Here is a 14,551-nt window from a genome sequence, read left to right on the forward strand (position 1 = left end):
GGGAAACGTGCCAGAGGCGGGTACTAACCTTTGCAAAGGTTTTATAGGCAAAAGGGGTTTGGAGAGGGGTTTTATCAGTGCAGAGGTGATTTGAGGGCAAATTGACTTGCAGCAAAGGGGAAATAGGGTGGAATAGGTTCACCAAAGTGGCCAGATGCCATTTTGGTCCCTTTTGAACAATACACGGCTATTATGCCTAGGGGAGGGAATATACATAAGATTTGGGGTTTTATACACCTTAGTGTTAGTATTATTAGGGGTGGGGGTAAGATAGAGGAGGTTATATAGTAGAATTAGGAGTTAATATGAATGAAGGGGGCAAATGAAAGGGATTTTACTGAGTTTATCTGAAATTGACTTGGTTTTGAGAGTAGATCAAAATGAAAAGATCTTAGACAAGAAATGTGGATTCTGAATGAACTAGAACCACCATAAAACCATGATCTCTCTCCATAAATCTCAGCTGAAAGAAAGGGAGTGTTAGTAATGGAATAAAGGGGAAGAGGGAAGTTATTCATGCTCCTGCTGTAGTCTTTTACTTTGCTGTCCATCATCATCATTTCTGCAATGATAGGACTCACTTTCTGCGACCCCAACTACCTACCCAGCTGCTTACCTAGCATTTTTTGTTTCTCCTTGGAGGGTGCACTTGAACTTGCAAACCCTTTTTGCCTTTTCTTTTCTTTGGCTTTTTTCCTTATTATTTTCTCTATCTATTTCTACCCTTATCTCTTCCAAGGTCCCAGATTAAACTTTTGGGAACCTTTGCTTCTCTACCTGAACTACTTGTCTGCCAAGATTAAGCTGTTTGGACAGACCTCTTTCTCTATTCTACAACTCAAAATTGAAACATGGCATGATCCAGTTTAGACTGTTGAATCATCCACAAAAATTGAAATAAGGTCCTCAATACTTGAAACACTTTACCCAGCTCTTGCTTTCTAGGAAATATGGGATCTTTGGGATACCAGAGCAGAGCATATTTGGCTTTTCTCTTGCCAATCATGAAATATGAAACCTATTACTATAGGTATCCAACAGTGGCTCCACATGGGGATGGTTTTTCTTTTGAAAGACCAAGAACAGCAGGTCAGATTGCCTTGCTCCTTGACTGCCCATCTTAATCTTTGAAATTTGCTGCATATATTCTGTCAAAATTGTGTGCCCTTTCTTGGAGAACCTCTGATTCTATCTGCCTGTTGCTGCTAGGTGCAGCATTTGGGAAAACCTCTTTTTACATTCTAAAATAGAAGATAATATGTAAGGCTGCATATATACAATGAACTTCTGAATTTCTATCATAGTGAACAGTCAAAATAGTGCTTCAGCATCCTGCCATTGACAGGACCTTCATCCAGTTCAGTTACAGTCAAACTTTTTAGGAAGTAGGTGTTATTACCTTGTACTGCTTGGACAGAAAATGGTCCTTTCCATAAAGAATCAAACTTCCCATGTTTTCCTTTCTCTTCTCTTCTTGCATCCCACTTTAAAACTTTGTCCCCTACATTGAAATCTTCTGCTTTAGTTCTTCTGTCAAAGGCCTTTTTTAGTTTCTCTTGTAATATCTGCACTCTGCTGAAAACTTGTTCTCTGGTCTGCTGTAAACAAATTATCTGGTTAATCCTTCTTTGCATGTCATTTGGCTCTGCTTGGCTTTCTTGTAGAAGTTTCATAACCGGCCCTACTAGTGATGAAGGAAATCTGGCCTCTAATCCATAGACTAACTCATATGGGCTGGTCCCAATTGATCTTTTAGTGGTTAATCTGTCTGCCCATAAAGCATTTACTAGTTTCTTGTGCCAGTTCTTTTTGTTCTCTTCCAGCACTTTCTTTATGATGTTTATCAGGCTTTTGTTTGATGATTCAGCAAGACCATTTCCTTGAGGATAGTAAGCCGTAGAATGGCCCAGGGTAATGTGAAATTTATGGCAGAAGTTCACCATCTTCTTGGATCTGAAGGCAGCAGCATTGTCTGTTATTATCTTGTCTGGGCAGCCAAATCTAGCCAGTATATTGTTTTCCAAAAATTGAATGATTACTGAATCATTTGCTTGTCTGCATGGGACAGCTTCAATCCACTTGGTGAAGTAGTCCGTTGCTGTCAAGATCCATCTGTGTTGTCCTGAAGATGAGGGATGAATTTCTCCAATGAAATCCAAGCCCCATTGTTGAAAAGGTCTCTCTGTTGCAATGGGCCTCAAAGGAAGTGGCAGCAACTGTCTTTTGCCTTCAAACAGTTGGCACTTGTGGCATGATATTGTGAATTTCTTCACATCAGAGAACATAGTGGGCCAGTAATAACCAGCCCTTAATATCTTGTCTACGGTGGACTTCCAGTACAAATGTCCACCACAGTTTCCAGCATGGAATTCTTGCATGATATTGTCAGTTTCACTCTCAAGAAGACAGTGCAGCAAAATACCTTCATGGTTTTTCCAGAGTAGATTCTCATTTATCACACAAAATTTAGATGTTTTCATTTTTAGGAACCTAGACTTAGTTCTGGACAGTCCTGGGGGAGCACACAGGTTTTGTAACACATAACAGACATCAGAATACCAAGGAGATTGTTCAAAGGCTACATTGATCTTTGGAGTCGCCAGCTCTGTTCCACTGTCCAGTTGGTTAATGTCTAAGGCTTGGAAATTTGCTTCTGTCATTAACTTGGCCAAACCTTGCCCTTTTATCAGCTTTGTAGGCTTTATTTCAATGTCAAATTCTAGTATGTTTGCAATCCATTTTCCTCTTCTACCCTCTAAGTTTTCTTGTGTGAGAATGTCTTTGACAATAGGACTTGGTACATAAGCCACAACATGGGAGTAAAGGATGTAAATCCTAAAGTCTTTGATAGCTTTGATTAAGGCATAGGCTTGTTTCTCCATTATTTGGTACTTTAGAGGAGCATCTCTAAGAGCTCTGCTGAAAAAAGCAATGGGCTTTTCATTCCCTTGGTCATCTTTCTGTAATAAAACAGCAGCAATAGTATGTTGGGAGGCAAAGGAGAAAATGATGAAGTCTCTGTCAAACTGAGGATTAGTTAACACTGGGGTTTGAGTCAAGGCCAATTTTATACTTTCGAAAGCTTGTTTTGCTTCAATAGTCCATTTGACCTTTGAATCTTTCTTTAGCATATTGTTTAGTAATCTGATTAACTCTGCTAAATTTGGGATAAACCTTCTCAAAAAGTTGATTTTTCCTAAGAATCCTTGCAGCTCCTTGACATTCCTTGGGTGAGGCATTTGTAGGATAGCTTGTATCCTATCTGGATCAATTCTTATGCCATTTTTCGAAATGATATGCCCTAGAAGTTTCCCTTCTTCCAAGCCAAATAATGACTTCTTGGGGTTTAAGGAAATGCCATATTTCCTGCATGTTATGAAGATTTGTCTTAAATGTTTCAAGTGTTCTTGGTCAGATTTTGAAAAGGGTGTAAGATCATCTAAGTAAATGACCAAGAAGTCATGAATTTCCTTTGCAAAAGCAATGTCCATTGCTCTTTGAAACGTTGCCCCTGCATTTTTCAATCCAAAGGGCATCTTCACATACTTGAAAGTGCCCCATGGGGTAGTAAATGCAGTTTTGTCTTGATCATCAGGGTGTACCAGGATTTGATTGAAGCCTGAGAAACCATCCAACAATGATATTCTTGAGGCTCCTACTACTCTTTGAAGAATGTGGTCCATTTTGGGTAAGGGGTAGTTGTCTTTGAGTGACACTAGGTTCAAATTCCTTAAGTCTACACAAAGTCTAATCTCGCCAGTTTTCTTTCTTGTAGGGACCAAATTTGAAATCCACTCAGAAAACCTGATTGGTGCTATGATACCAGCTTTGAACATTTTTTGTAATTCCTTTTCAATGGGAGGAAGGAGCACAGGATTGATTCTTCTCAATTTCTGTTTGAATGGTTTTTGATTAGGCTTGAGGGGAATGGTGTGCTGGATAACAGAGGTATCATAAGACTTCAAGTCCTCATAACCCCAAGCAAAGACATCTTGGAACTCTTTAAAGAGATCAATATATTTGGGTTTTTGATCAGGGGGCAAAGCAGCAGATAGCTTTATTATTTTAGGCTTGTCAGTGGTACCAATGTTACATTCTTCAATTGTTGCATCTAATGGCTGCATCTTTGGTTTCCTGGGGACATCATTTGAGTCAAAAATATCCTCTAGTGGGGTAAGGCCTGCTGGAAGAAGATTGTCTTTGAGTTGTATGATTTCATCTTCAGCGTTGCTCAGCTCTTCACAGTCAATTTGGTGAATTTGCTGAATGTTTTCTTTGTTGAAAATGGTTGGACTGAGTAATTGTTTTGCTGTCCTAGGTGACATTGGGTGAGCAGATTGTTGAAACTGTAATTGTGATTGACTTGCTCCATCAACTATTTGAGATTGACTTGCTGTCTCAAGGTCAATATTTAATCCTGTAAACTCTTGTTGCAAGGTTAAAAAGTTGTTTATTTGCATGTCATTCTCAAATACTTGCCACTCTTTGACATTGTTTGGAATAGAAGGCCTATATTTGACCTCTGCTGTGAAACAATTGTTGGGTTGTAGTGGGAATTTGAAGGTGCTGGCAAATGTTGCCAAGCTATGTGCATGGAGATTGTGGCCCCTTGGAATCTTTGTGATAACAAACTCGGAGAAAGTCTCTAGTATTTCAATTACAGCAGACCTATAGGACCTCAGCCTTTTGTCATTGGTGACAAAATTCCCTTTTACTTGTTGAATTACTAGATCAGAGTCCCCCATGATTGAGAGGTTATGTGCTTGTAATGATTTTGCAATCTTGAGGCCTAGTAGCAGAGCTTCATATTCTGCCATGTTGTTAGTGCATTTAAAGTTCAATCTATAAGCCCGGCCTTCTGCACAGCCTTTCTCTTTGTTATGTATCCATACTCCAGCTCCTGCCCCTAACTTGTTAACTGAGCCATCAAACTCTAGGATCCACCAGATGCCTTGCTGAATAGGAGATTTCAAATTCTGTTCATGGGATGGCAATGTGAGCATGAGTTGGGGTTTGTTCTCCCATTTGTTTTCTAGGATAACTTCATCATTTGCTTGACAATCTTTGACAACTAGAGGAGAGCTAAAGTGTCTTGTTGAACTGATTGGTGTTTGACAGGTGCTACTTGTTTGATCAAGGTTTTGTTCTTGTATGAGTGTTTCGGTCTTAATGTCATTGTTTGAGAAGCTTGCGCTGTCATTGAAGAGGATGAAGGAGTCTATGTCCGAATGAACAGCGTATATTGGGAAATTTTGGGGTTTCTCTTCACTGCTGACCATATATTTCATGAGTGTTTCCCTATAAAGTCTTTTTGGTTGCCCAAATACAGAAATGGTTGCATATGACATGTCTAATTGCAGGGAGCCTTGGAGTTTCGCTCCCCATGATCTTGATAAGAGCATCCCATATTTGGGTGGGATATCAGCAACAACAACATCCATTAAAATGGTTTTGTTGGGAAATTGAACCAAGGACACACATAAATCCTTAATTAGGCCCAAGCATTTGACTTGACTAGAATCAAAAGAAAACAGGTCTTTGTATGGTCTTGTGATGTCTAAGTTTAATCTTTCCATGACCGCTTTTGGCATAAGGTTGTGAGAGGCACCTGAGTCAAACATTGCATTATGCAGTATTTTATCATGAATATGCAAGCTGACATAAAAAGGTAAAACCCCTGTGACTACTGTTTTTCCATCTACCTCTGGGCCAAACAGTAATTCTGGAGTGTCATCTAACACATTTACATCATCTTTGCTATTGGTGAGCTGAAGGGATTTTTTGATCTGTTGTTTGTATATGTCATGCTTGGCTAGCTCTGAAAGGGGAATTGCTACCTTTAACTTGCCAATCTCTGTTCCTAGGTCAAAGGGTTTATCAATTTGGATTTTGGAGTCACGGGTAGCAGTTCTTTCTCTGTTCATTAGATCTTCTTGGTGGATTTCATCCTGATTTTGGAACCTGCCCCTTATATTGATGTCTTGAGGGGTAATGTTCGGATTTGGGTGGGAGGATGAGGTTGCCGTGGGCTGTTGTGGTGTGGACAGTAATTCAGTGACTTCCTCAACCACTACTTCTTTTGTAGGTAAGTTTGTTCTGTCATTAGGTTCAGTGACTAAGGTTTCTTTAGATTGTTGTTTCTCCTTTATCTTTTCGGGCTGATTCACGTTCACAGTCCTACTCCTTAGTTTGTATTGCTTATGGACTTCATAGACAGCAGTATCATATCCTTGTTTAAAGTCAAAGGATTCTCCTGATTGAGTTTGGAATGTTTTGCTTTCATCCTCCTCATGGTCCTCCTGAGTTAAGAAAACCTGGCTTTTACCATCCAGACCTATTAAGTTGATCTCAGGATCTTCATTGAGCTGATTAGCTGAGGAAGTTTCTGCATAATTTTCTTGAAAAGGGGGTCTGATATCTTGGTCTGCACTTGTTTTTCCTATATTGGGGTTCTGGACTCTCCTAAAATTTGGGTTTCTAGGAGGGTTGTTTTGTGGTGCCTCCCATGATGATTTCCTTTCTACTGATTCCACTCTCTCTCCCAATCTCTTCATGCTATTTAGAATTGCATCTAACTTTTGATCAAAACCCGAGGGTTCTTCTTTGAAACCAGTCTTCTTTTCCAGCTTTGCCCTGTTTCTTTTGGCAATTAGGTTGGCCTCTACAGTGACTGCAACCCTTTGGGCTTCTGCAAGGGTTGGAGGGTCTCTCTCTCTCAACTGATAGGCCATATCAGAATCAAAACCATCAAGGAAGTTATAAAGGGCCAAATCAGGAGGGGGCCTTAAGTTCTGGGGGATAGCATTGTATATGTTGTTAAACCTAGCACAATACTCCAAAACCGTTTCTTGGGGACCTCTTTTAATAGTGTTATATTCACCAAGTATATGGTGCGGATCTCTCTTTTTCTCCCATCTGTTGGTAAATTCCTGGTATAGAACTTCAGGGGTTGCAATGGAATTTGCATTTAAGGATCTAAACCAAGTTCTGACATCCCCAGTTAAGCTTTGAACAAAAATTCTCATCCTAACACTGTCATCATCTATTTCATAGGTCTCAAAGTGGTCTTGCATCTTTTTAGCATGCTGGATGGCTGTCAAAGGGCCATGGGAGTCAAAAAATGAGAGTCTAGTTTGGTAGTCTTGGGGTAGAGCTGGAGCATTGGCTGGTATCTGCAGAGGTGCATATCTGTTAGCCATATTTATGGGGTTTATAGGGTTAATAGGAACAAATGGGACAACAGGGATTACAGGTGTAACCGGGTTAAGAGGATGGGTAATAAGTGGGGAACTGGTTGAGGGAGTGTGTGCAGATGGTGAAGATGGAAGGAGAGGACTTTGAGAGGTTGATGGTGAACTGGGGGAATTGGGTGTGGAACGGAAAAGAACTTTGCAAGGAGTTGGAATGAGGATAGGTTGGTCTAAACTTATATCTGAATCAGCAAGCTTTTCCTGCTTTTGCTGTCTCCTTATGTTCTTTGGTATGATATTTGGGTTATCGACAATGATGGGTTGATTAGGGTCAGGGTTTGCCCTAGTGTGCCTTGGGTTTCTTTTGGGAGCCAGCTTCTAAGTATTCTTTTAGAACTTTATACAGGAGGTTTTGTATGTACAAGGACTAGGTAAGAATTCTGGAATGACTATATATTTTTCAAAGCTAGGATGAAGATTCCCTAGCTAGCTCTTCCCTAAAGCTGTCCCTGTGTTTACAGAAACAGTCCTAAGGCCTCTTGGCTAGTTTCAGGCTTGATGGTAGCTTTTGAAAATAGATAGTAATTGAAAAAATCTTAAGTCCCCAGTGGAGTCGCCAATTATGTTAACACCCAGGTTGTTCCCTATGACTCCCAAGGGAATACGGCCGGGGTAACCACTAACCAATCTTTGGATCACTGTTTCTAGCCAAACTGTGATCAGAGAGGGCTCTCTCTTTATGATTTGTAACTGTTTATGATAGGGTTTTAGGCTAGCTATTATGCACAGGTTTTGTTTATGTTTTGGTTGATGAAACTCCTTTTAGATTCCAGTGATGTAGTTTTCAGAGAGGTTGAGTACCATTGGGCAATGGAGTCTGTGGCTATATGTGTTTGAAACTTTGAGATGAAAGATGGGACTTACAGGGCCATTTGAGTGCTTAATAGAACAGTTTTTTGATTAAATGACTGGAAACAGGTAACACAAACAGTGAAAGCATTTAAGAATTTTCACTTATTGTCTATATATTCCCAACAGACAGCTTTAAGAGGAAAAGACAGAGGTCTCAGGGGCAAAAATTGAATCCCTGAGAATGCCTATCACAGTAAAAGACACAGTTTTGAAATGCAGCAATTAAGAATTACAATTCTGTCACTGTATCTGAGGAAAACATGTATAATAGCTCAGTTTGAGTCCAGGGTAATCATGGTTAAGTCCTGGAACTATCCTTTCACCTTGCTATCAAGTGTAAAACATTTGAACAACAAAAGAGAACAAAAGACTCGAAAACATATAACAAAGAGATTTGAGAATACTTATTGTTTTATGCAACACCCTGGAATCCTGTAACATTCATCTTTCACCACAATACATCAAAGAACACCAAGCCTTGGAAATTCCATTCTTCCTTTGTATTACTTCTCTGAAAATATTACAACGAGCGAGAGCTCTTCAAAGGAAAATTACAACAACCCCTTCAACTGCTGTGAAGGGTGAATATATACTTGCGGTGATTTACAAAATATCTGAGTTCTGAGTTATCTCAGATTTTACATTCTTACCAACTACTTAAGATATTATGACCAAAATTTAATACAGCATTGATTACAGAGTACAGGCATTTTAATGCTCTGTCAGAAGATATTTTAGCTTTTGGAAACAGCTAAGTCGGTCGAGATATTCTGAATAAATGCTGGAAGACCTGTCTTTAAGGCTTGTACGCTGTATCCTGGACTTGTCACCTGTGATTGTGACTGTTGCTTGTGGTGAGTCAATGGTCCTGCTGAGTTGGCTCAGCCTCTGCCTCTTCTCTGTAGATATCTTTCTTCAAAATTGTGCCTGCGCATGTATGCTCACTTGCCTGGAGAATTAGCGCTACTGATTCTGGCCTGTCAAAACTGTCTGTGTCAAATTTCTCCAGACATCCTGTGTGGGCAGTTGGTGTGCTAAGATTGCCCCTAGAGTTTCATCTGCTTCTGTGAATTTGAAGAAGTTAGGTGGTGTATCAAACAGATGCTCAACTTCATTCATGAGTAAAAACAGGTTCTCCACCCTGTCATACATAGTCTGCCCGGTGGCTGGCCCTGTGTCTGTTGAAGTGCTGGGCGGTTTTGCAATCTCTGCTACTGCATGGGCATCAATTCTCTTATTGTAATTGTCTAGGGTGAGCAGTCTTCCTACACTGCTTAAAATGCTGGGGAGGCCTCTGTTCTGTAGTGCCACGAATTTTTCCAGGAATCTGTTGATTTCAGTCTGCATATCCTGTGTCCTCCTCTCCAGTGTTCCAACCAAGTTCCTCAATGTTATGACTCTTTTGGCTACAGCAATTGTTTCTGTCCTGTTGGTGATTCCCATGACAGCTAATTGAGAGCTAGTCTTATAGTTCAGAATATTGATCATCCTAGTAGCAGCTTCTGGCATGTGTCCAAGGCTTGCCCTGGCTCTCTGTATTTCTTTGTTTGCTTTAGTGATGAGCACCATTTGCTCATCCATGGTCTCAATATATTGCCACTGGTTGGCAATGGACCGCCCAATGTTGCTCCATAGCACTGCTTTCATTTCAGCTGTCACTTTTTCTAGTGCAAGCTCTTTCTCTAGTTCAGCAATTCTCCTCTTAAGAGCTTTTACCTCTCTCTCCTTGGCTGCCTCATTCTGTTTGCTCTTGTCAAACTTTTCATTTACCTTAGCCAAGGTTTTCTTAAGTTCATCCAGCTCTTTCATTTGAGATTCCATGGCTTTGATCTCAGCTTGCAGCTTTTGCATGTCTAAACTAGTAGCCTGTTCCGATGTTGTAGTTGTTGTTGCTGTGGATGGCGCTGTAGTTGGTGCTGTAGCTTCTGTTTGCTGAGGAGGAGGAGTAGTCTTTGGAGGGACTTCCTCAAGATTTATTATCACAGGAGGAGGCTGGGAGGGTTGGCCCTCTTCTCTTTGCTTCAGTGCTTCTTGTAGTGCTGCCTTTGCAGCTTCAGTTTGTCCTAGCTGGTCTTGAGTCCTAACCAGCTCTTTGTATAGGGATACCAGCAGATCTGTAGCATCCTTTTCTTGCCTTTGCTGGGCAACTTCATCTGTTTGTGGATGGATGGTGGCCGGGAGTTTGATTTTCTTTCTTAGGGCCGCCATGTCTGCATCCCTTATCTTCAGGAGTTCTTGGATGCCTTTGACATCTTTAGGATCATGCCCTATTTCTATAATTACCTCTTCCAAGGACTTGATCCTATTGTCCTTGGCTTGTGATGATGCTCTTTCTAATTCCAGCTGAGAAGCTGTGTTATCCAGGCTGCTCTTTAGTTTATAGTTCTCCAATGTCTCATCTGCCAGGGAGGCATACACCATTTCACCAGTTTGCTTATGTAATTCAATCTTGTCCATGGGTGTATGTCTTTGGCAAGAACCTCCATGTTGGTTCTTAGATAGTCCGAGGTGGACTGAGGCTGCAAAGTTGTGGGCATGAAGTGGCTCATTATCATTTTGCCTTCGCTCACATCGAAAGCAGACATGAGTCTCTGCTGGTTGCTAGGAGCTAGGTTTAACAAGTGATCATACAGCTGCACTTTTATGGGATCACTCCTCCTTTTGATGTCAATGAATTGCTGCTTTATACTTGACTGCCCTTTTCTATGTTGACCGGAGGAGCTGACCTCTCCTCCCATAGTCATGTCATGTCCACGCTGAGATGAGCTGGCCGAAAGTTCTCCACTGGGTGGGCCCATGCCCATGGCTTGCCTTACTGCTATGTCCTCCTCTTGGGAGTCATTCAGTCTTTGTCTCTTCTCTCCTCTGATGAAGGATGAGGTGTGGGGGGTCTCTCTCTCCCTTTTCCTGGTCAAGTCCTCCTTCTGTGGTGTTTGGAGGACTGAGGTGTCTACATTGGTGTCTGTCCTGGGAGGCACCTCTGTTTGGGGCTGCTGCTCAGTGTAACTAGGTAGATCTGTCCCCTTTTCCTGCTGCAAGGGCTGCTGTTCACTGGACTGTGCTTCTTCTTGTTGCTGCCCCAGTTCTTGCTGTTCCATTTCTTCTTGCTGCTGTAGCAAGGTGTCAACTTGTTCTTCTGTCAATATAGGTGGCTGTTCCACCTGTTTTCCTTTGTCTTTGCTTGCTGCCTGGGGTGTCTTCTCAGTAGTTTGCTGCTGTGCTGCTGAAGATTTAGCAGCTGTTCCAATTTGCTTTCTGTAGGAGAGGGGCACCTGTCCACAAGTTTCCAAGTCAGCTTCTTTTTGCACATTCCTAGCTTCTTTCTCAAGTAATTCTACCTCAGTGACTTGTTCTACTAGTGTACCCTCTTCCCAATCTAGTGCATTGGCATACTGTTCAATTTCAGGTTGTCTTTTATGTGCATAGTTGCCCAATTTGTATCTAATTCTCCTGAGGGAGATAGAATGATTGGGGTCATAGGGAATCCATTCAAAACTGGTCTGCAATCTGAGGCCTTCCAGGATGCTGTGTGCCTCTTTCCACCCTTCCTCTTTCCTGTTATATAGGAAGGAACCTAGCTGGTTTCTTACCTTCAATTGTGACTTCTTGTTTCTACTCTGAAAGTGAAGGTAATCTGAGTTCCCAAACTGCCTGAAATATTCTAAGGCAAAAAGCCTCATGGGGACATACCTTGGCAACCTAAATGGGTTCAATTCACAGCCATATATCCTAATGACTGTGTGGTTCTGGTAGAAGTACCAGTTGCCAATATTGTAAGATTTGTTCAAATGTAGAATCCTCTTCATTTCATCGGTTAATCTAGGAGGAGGAGTACCTTGCAGCGCTGTTAGGGCTGGATGAACAAATAAATCAATAAACTCACAGTATGTATAGGGTGATACTGAGGTAGAATGAAAAACAGAGGTCCAGAAAACAACTGATCTTGGGATTCCTTGGGCATTGAGTGGCCTCAAAGGAACAGAGAAGGTAGCTGGCTGGTAGAAAAGGAATAAATGATATATATAGGAGCTGTACCTGAACAGTCTCTCCCTTTTCAAATTCATGAACTGCTCATGGATTTTCTCTGCTATGTAAGTTGCATAATCATACTGCACAGCTGGAGGCTTACCAGGGGCAAACATAGACAGCATTGCCATTATGCTGTCATCTACATCTTCCAACCCCCTGAATCCTAGGACATAGCCAATTAGATCCACCAACATTCTGCCCAACTCATTTAGATATTGGTACCCAATAGGAGGGGTTCTGACTGTTTCAGAGCCTGGTGTGACAAACAGTTGGTTGATTTTGACAATCTGGTCACTGGACAGCTTGATCCCTTGTTAATCAGATTCTGCATGGATAGAGGGGTCAATTTCTTGGCTGTTTTGAAGCGCAGCATCTGGTTTATGCTCTCTGGGGTGATCTGGAACAGGACTAGGCCTGTGGGGCTCATGACTGCTCTTTGGCTGGGGTCATAGCATTCCTGGCAGCTATAAATGAGCTCTGGCATAGGATTGACTTGGGGAAGGTTGTATATGGGCAAATTTGACTCCCAAATCCCCAAGATATCTGCCCCACTGAGGTGCTGGGCTCTTAATTCATTCAACATTAGCACATTGTACTTGGTTCCCATGGGGAACCAATCCAGCATTTGGTAGTCCATGTCCCCCAGGGCTTTCCATGCTAATTCCTGGTGAGGGGCATTGATGGGCTTAATATTCAGTGCAATAGGGGTCTCCATAGCTCTTCAAGTTGCAATAATTGTAGGTAGACAGGTGAAATGGTAAAAAACACGGGAAAATTGGTAAATATGGGTTATTTTACCAATTTGGCGCTTTTTCCTGCTGACGTCAGCATGACGTCATTGGTGGGTCATGGTGAGGTGACGTCAGCTGACGTCATCGGGCGACGTGGCAGTGGGTGACTGGTCAAAGGGGCGGCGAGGTGGCAGCCCAGTCAGCAGGGAGGTGGGCCAATAAGAGAGGCTGGTACGAGCAGGCAAGGACGTGGCGGTGAGTCAGCGGCAGGTAGGTGGCGGTCAAACTGCAGCGGTCACGGTTAAGGCCTTAACCGCCGCGGTTTCTCGGGGCGGTTTAGGTACGGCGCAGAGGCTGTCAGAGTGGGCTCCGAGATGGTTCAACGGTTGACGCGTGGAGGAGGCGTGACAAGGCGCAACGTCACTTTCCCGGAGGTTAACGTGCCGCCATAGGATGCGCTCCGATATTGATGTGGACCGTCGGATCTGATGGGCTTGATCCGACGGCTGGCGGAGGGAAAGACGCGCGTTTAATACTGCGGGCGGAAAAATTAAAGTTTGTGGGTTTTATGGGTTTTTTCAAATGTTTTGCTTAACCAACCATGCGGTAGGATTGGGAAACGTGCCAGAGGCGGGTATTAACCTTTGCAAAGGTTTTATAGGCAAAAGGGGTTTGGAGAGGGGTTTTATCAGTGCAGAGGTGATTTGAGGGCAAATTGACTTGCAGCAAAGGGGAAATAGGGTGGAATAGGTTCACCAAAGTGGCCAGATGCCATTTTGGTCCCTTTTGAACAATACACGGCTATTATGCCTAGGGGAGGGAATATACATAAGATTTGGGGTTTTATACACCTTAGTGTTAATAATATTAGGGGTGGGGGTAAGATAAGGGAGGTTATATAGTAGAATTAGGGGTTAATATGAATGAAGGGGGCAAATGAAAGGGATTTTACTGAGTTTATCTGAAATTGACTTGGTTTTGAGAGTAGATCAAAATGAAAAGATCTTAGACAAGAAATGTGGATTCTGAATGAACTAGAACCACCATAAAACCATGATCTCTCTCCATAAATCTCAGCTGAAAGAAAGGGAGTGTTAGTAATGGAAAAAGGGGAAGAGGGAAGTTAGTCATGCTCCTGCTGTAGTCTTTTACTTTGCTGTCCATCATCATCATTTCTGCAATGATAGGACTCACTTTCTGCGACCCCAACTACCTACCCAGCTGCTTACCTAGCATTTTTTGTTTCTCTTGGAGGGGCACTTGAACTTGCAACCCTTTTTGCCTTTTCTTTTCTTTGGCTTTTTTCCTTTTCTTTTCTCTATCTACTTCTACCCTTATCTCTTCCAAGGTCCCAGATTAAACTTTTGGGAACCTTTGCTTCTCTACCTGAACTACTTGTCTGCCAAGATTAAGCTGTTTGGACAGACCTCTTTCTCTATTCTACAACTCAAAATTGAAACATGGCATGATCCAGTTTAGACTGTTGAATCATCCACAAAAATTGAAATAAGGTCCTCAATACTTGAAACACTTTACCCAGCTCTTGCTTTCTAGGAAATATGGGATCTTTGGGATACCAGAGCAGAGCATATTTGGCTTTTCTCTTGCCAATCATGAAATATGAAACCTATTACTATAGGTATCCAACAGTGGCTCCACATGGGGATGGTTTTTCTTTTGAAAGACCAA

Source organism: Pinus tabuliformis, chromosome 3_2, assembly GCF_031772625.1.
Source record: "Pinus tabuliformis cultivar Carrire ecotype Pingquan chromosome 3_2, CPIR1, whole genome shotgun sequence".
Taxonomy (NCBI): Eukaryota; Viridiplantae; Streptophyta; class Pinopsida; order Pinales; family Pinaceae; genus Pinus; species Pinus tabuliformis.